The sequence below is a fragment of the Perissodus microlepis genome, chromosome 3, assembly GCF_051167445.1.
Source record: "Perissodus microlepis isolate ML-2025 ecotype Zambia chromosome 3, ASM5116744v1, whole genome shotgun sequence".
NCBI classification, from domain to species: domain Eukaryota; kingdom Metazoa; phylum Chordata; class Actinopteri; order Cichliformes; family Cichlidae; genus Perissodus; species Perissodus microlepis.
This window is the reverse complement of record NC_140463.1, coordinates 50,812,438-50,818,222: the sequence shown is the minus strand read 5'-3', so window position 1 is coordinate 50,818,222 and position 5,785 is coordinate 50,812,438. Positions and strand designations below refer to the sequence as shown.

Below are 5,785 nucleotides of genomic sequence, written 5' to 3'. Positions count from 1 at the left end.
CGAGGCCTTATGACATCCTCCACTCTATGCACTTGAACATATAAAAGTGACGAGCACCTCTTTCGTTGAATTTTGAGTGTTCTAATCAACTTTGTTACATCTGTGGTGTTCCCGGTCAAAGTGACCGCCATAGGAAATGAATGGGAGGTGAAAAATGTTTCTTTTGTTAATTTAAGAGCTGTTAAAACTGACCGGCCAATTTTGACCAGGAAAATTAAAGTAAGGGGTGGGGGTGAACACAACAGGAGGGTTAAAGTACAGGTTTGTCTCCTGTGGTCTGTGTTTGGTTCGTCTTACAAAGAAACCCACAATCTGCAGCTGCAGATTGTGACAAAAACAGAGATTTATTTCAGTTCAGGGATTTTATTTAATCTGATTAAACTGATTAAATAATAAACTGGTTAAATAAATGTTTTTAAATCCTTTGTGGGACAAATTAAAGCTGAATATAGATGTGTTTTCAAATTTTGTAAGTGTTTTATCTGGAATCTGCAAAGTTCAGATACATGCTTAGCTTTTTGCTTTCAGAGGCGGACATAAAAGACTGTAAAGGGTTAAACTCAGGGTTGCTGTTTTTATTATTGAGGAGTCAGAACAGAATATAGAGAACCTGAACAAATCAAGTCTAACATGAAAGGATCCAAATGTTTCCACTCAGCCTGAGTCATCAGAAATATTTCAAGCAGTCATTCTCAGAGCACTTGACTTTTCTTTTTCCTTTATCCTGATTTGTTTGCTTCAGCCACTCTCTTCTTCATTTCCTCCAGTTTAGTGACTTTCTCTGTGTCTCCTTCACCCTCCTCCTCCTTCATCTTCTCAATCAGGAAGTCCAAGTGGACAATAGTGGACGCTGAATCAGCTTTCAGAGCGATCTGCTCCAGTCTGACATGTTGGTAGGACTAATCCAGGAACTGTGACTTCTCTTCTGTCAGTTTGTTCATTTTCTCTTCAAGATTTTCAAAAAGACTTTGCTTGTTTTTACCTTCAGTTTCATATTTCTTTTTCATGTCTTCATTGGTCTTCTTTACTCTTCTTGTCTTGGTCACATAGATCCACTTTTCTTTCACATGAGCTGAAACAGGACACTTCCTGGTACATGAAGTGCAGCGTCCTCCTCTCATGACCTCACAGGCTCCAGCAAACCAGGCCATTGTGCATCCAGGATAGTGACAGTTCTCCTCACAGACTTTACAACAGACAGCTCCTTCAAAGCCACCCATCAAAAACCACTTGATCTTGATAGGTTCTTTGACTTTGTAGACCTCAGAAACTTCTATAGTAAACTTTTCATTATTCTCCATCTCATTTCTATGATTTTTCAGAGCTTCTTTTGTCTCTGTGATTTCTTTCTGGGTTTTTTCAATGAACTTGATTCTCTCCTGCAGGTTTTGGATGCAGGCTTTCAGTCTGATTTGTGAATTCAACACTTCAACTGTCGTCTTCAGTTTCTGAGGAGGAATTGTTTCCAAGAAGACTTTGAATTGATTCATTCCCCTCTCTGTTACCCTCCATGCTGTGTCCAAACCAAACTCATTTTCCTCTGTTATTGCTGTGTTCAGGCAGTTATTAAACAGGAAGTGAGCAGCCTGGTTCTTCTCATTTTTGGCACGTTTAATGTTTTTTGTTTTAAGAGCCTCAAGAACATTTTCAGCTGGAATTCCATCTGAGTGTGTGATCAGAGCTACGATGTTTTTCTCCACATCTTTGCCAAACAGAGACATCACTGAATCAAAGATGTACTTCTGACGGTCACTCACTCGATTCAAAGCTGCCTTCATCACCAGACCCACTGCATGAACTTCATGAACTCCATCCTCTGATCAAAACAAGTCAAATAACCTTTCAATGACAATGTCATCTTTTTCAGTCCCTCTGGTGTCTCCATATCCAGGAGTATCGATGATGGTCAGAGAGTAGGGCAGAGTTTCATCTTCAAAACCAAAGATCTCGTACACGATCACATCTGATGTCTGACTTTCTGCTTGACTTCTCTTCTCATCCTCTACAATTTGAAACCAGACTTTATCGTCACACGTCACTTCCATGGTGTAGTTGACCATAGAGTTGATCAGAGTAGACTTTCCTGCTCCTGTTTCACCCACAAGTAAGATATTTTTATTTTCCTTGTTTGTGTTTTTTTTCACCAACGGTCTCTGTCTAGTCAGAGAACCAATCTTAGTTTCCTTTGGTCTCAGCTGGTAGACAGCAGGAGGTCCTGAACGGAGCTGAACACTTTTGGAGATGATGTCTTTGTATTTGGGGGAGATGTTACTGATCCTATAAGCAAAAGTAAAACATTACTTCTTTCACATTTACACTTTTAATAGACATTATCAGTAACATTTCTATCTGCATTCATAGTCTAAGGTTATGGAGATTCCATTTTGAGTCTTTTTTTTTTACCAATAAAGTTTAAAAGCTAGTATTACATCTTTTAATGATTCATACAGGTTGTTCTAATCCCTAAAATTAAAAAAATGGAGCATTTTTTCCTGGCTTCAAAAGTACAAACTAGCTATTTTACCAAGAGCAAGGATCTATAAGAGGAGAGCTGCCATAAACAGGTGTGGCTGTTGAGGCTGCGAGTTGGTTGCATCATCAAAGGTTAGTGGAATCAGCATCTGGATGTAGGCAGTTAGAGCTAGACTAGTCTCCTCACCACCAGCTTAAATTAGTTTCTGAATCACCTCCTCAATACTCTTTTGTTTGCCAGGTTTCTTCTGAAAACTTTCCCACACAATCATTAAGTTGTTCTGTACGTTGACCCAACTGCTCTGCTGATCTTAAATCAGGACTTATCTCACCTACCTGCCCACCTACCACCTGCTTGTATCGAGTAAAAGAAACCATTAGAACTAAAACAAGGCTTTTATGATTTAGTTGATTTCCATTAATGTACTAAGATAATGTTCAATGCACTAAATAATCTCTTTACAAAATGTGTTCAGAGTTTGTTTGAAATTAGAATTAGAGTATGAACTTAGACAAAAAGGATTTTAAAACATAAATTGTATTATTACATAAATTGTAATAAAGATGTATATCGAGCTTGGAAAGAAAAGCATCTGGACTTCTTTAAGTTGCTTGAAGGCGTTTCACCTCTCATCTGAAAAGTTTCTTCAGTTCTAAGGTCAAATGGTGGAGAGTCCCAGATTTAAGCCCTGTAATAGTGTTCCCCCCAAGAGGGACAATGGACCCCCTATTGATCCTCCCTCTAATCACACGGGCCAAGGTGTGAAAACGGGTGTGGGTCACAATCAGCCAAGGTTTCAGGTGAGCTCATTGTGAAACCTGGTCCCACGCTATCATGTGATTTCCTGAGGTCAGATGGCCCAGGATGTGGGTGGGCATTAAGTCATCTGGGAAGGGATCTCAAAACTGGATTATAGATGGCAGACAGTTGGTGTCGTAAACCACCGCCTCTGTTCAAAGATGGTCGCTCACAGTGGACGTAAATGGCTTCTTTCACTCCTCTTTAGAGGAGTCTTTAACTTGACCTTTTTTTAAGGTCAAAAGCTCGTTAGACAGAGGTTATAGTGTGAGCACAAAGTAATGAAAAGTAATAGGAGGATTAGCTTTAGTAATAGTTTGTATGATTTTTATGTTATGTCAATTACCTGTTAAAGACAGAGGGACAATTAAGAGAACTGAAAGTGTGTGCTTAGAAACCAGAAGTGCTTTTTAAAGAGGAAACAAGTTAACTATATAGAGACTGTTTCCAAAGCTTGACAAAATAATCTAGGACCTTTAAGGACAAAGTTAATTATATCTGTTTTTATTTTACAGTAGCTAGTGAGGGAGTCGGTTAATTAGGTTAACTCATAAAATTATATGAGTTAAAAAGGGGGAACTGTTAAAGAATAAATAAGTAGCAGCAAGTCTCTCACAGCAAGGCCAGCTGTTACATGTTTCACTTTCAACATGACAGCTGCAGGCATACGAAAATGGAGACATGTCATTCATCTCTGCCTTCTTAGTATCACTTTATATCTCATAGACACTGTTTAAGGTGAAAGTGGCGGTTAAAGGGGTCAAAAATATCAAATAATATTTGTTTCCTTGTAACTGTGTTTGCTCTCCACACCCTCCCCTAGACCTCAACATGCAGATGTAACGCACACATAATAACACAAATTCCTTCCCCACTGAGGACACCAATGAGAGCTTATAGTGGTTTGTTTCACAGCTGCTTGCTCTGTACACTCTTCTTGAGGGTAATAACTCATACTCTGATACGGGATGGAACATTAACAATTTGATAAGCCTGATGAATCACAGTTTTTCATATTTTGTTTGGTGAGACAGTTACTCTTTGTTTTTAGGATTTTCATGGCAGATTTTAATGGTTTCTCGAAATTTGATTGTCAAAAAAGGCAGCCAATCAAATCAACCTTTCCCCATTTTCCCGATTTAACAAAGTATTTTATTTTTATTCTATTTGTATAGTACTCATTCTACTGTATATAGTATTCTTTCTATTTCTATAGTATGTTACTCTGTTTATCTTATTCTAGTGTTTTTCCTCTTTTTTTCTCTTTATTTTTTTACTGCTCTTGTACTTTCTGTTCTGTGGGACTAATAAAGGTTTATATTATGCAAACTGAGCCAGCAAAGAAAATGTAACTAAATTTTCACAGTAAAAAAATCAACATATTCTTTCCTTTTTTTAAAAAAAGGATATTCATATCCATGCCCTAAGTACTTAAATAAACTAACCTGCTCTAGTGTACATCCATCGATCAACACTGGGTCATGTGCATGTTTACCCTTAAAATCAAAAAAAATTTCTTTAGTTTTGTCACTATTAAAAATGATATGAAATGAGTAAAAGAATTAGTAGTAGGTATTATGCACGTTTCCCACCTCTCCGCCACCTCCCAATTGTGTGTCCCTATTGTGTTATAAGGATTTAAACGAAGCCGCAGGATATGTAGCAGGTCAGTATGACTGTTGGGGTCATCGTGCACTCCTGTCTCAAAAACATCCTTTTTGGCATTACAGCGTGGGAAAGTTTCAGGACAGTATATCAGCCCCTAGGGCAGGGGTCTTAAACTCCAGTCCTCGAGGGCCGCTGTCCTGCAACTTTTCCATGTGTCCCTGCTGCAACACACCTGAATACAATTAGTAGGTCATTAGTAGGGATGCAACGATACCAATTTTTTCAAACCGATACGATACCGATACTTGGATCTGTGTACTTGCCAATACAGAGTACAAAAACCGATACTTAGGGATAGGGTTACACACACACACAAAAAAATGCAGTGAATTGGAAGACAGGTTTTATTTTATTCTCTGCCAATGAAAAGTAAAATGTTAATACAAATGACCACAAAAATAAAATTCCAAGTGAAAAATAAGCACTTCAGAACTGCATTTCTTAATGCAGTTCTGAAGTACACTTTAAATGTAATTTAAAAATCTAAGTGTAATTTAATCAAACCTGCTATTAACATATTCAAAAGTACTTACAATATCCTGGGCTATTGTGGCTCAAGAGTTGGCAGTTCGTCTTTTAATCGGAAGGTTGCCAGTTTGAGCCCTGGCTCGGACAGGCTCAGTCGTTGTGTCCTTGGGCAAGACACTTCACCTATCGCCTACTGGTGATAGCCAGAGGGGCCGATGGCGCGATATGGCAGCCTCGCTTCTGTCAGTCTGCCCCAGGGCAGCTGGGGCTACAACTGTACCTTGCCTCCACCAGTGTGTGTAAATGCGAGAGGGAATGAATACTAAAGTGCTCCGAGGGTCTCGAAAAGCGCTATATAAATGCAATCCATTAACCCTC

General features: G+C 38.8%; 1 pseudogene; it reads right to left on the bottom strand.

Moving 5' to 3' along the window:
* Positions 1–719: 719 nt before the first annotated feature.
* Positions 720–3,351, bottom strand: LOC146391805 (uncharacterized; annotated as a pseudogene).
* Between the last annotated feature and the right edge of the window lie 2,434 nt (positions 3,352–5,785).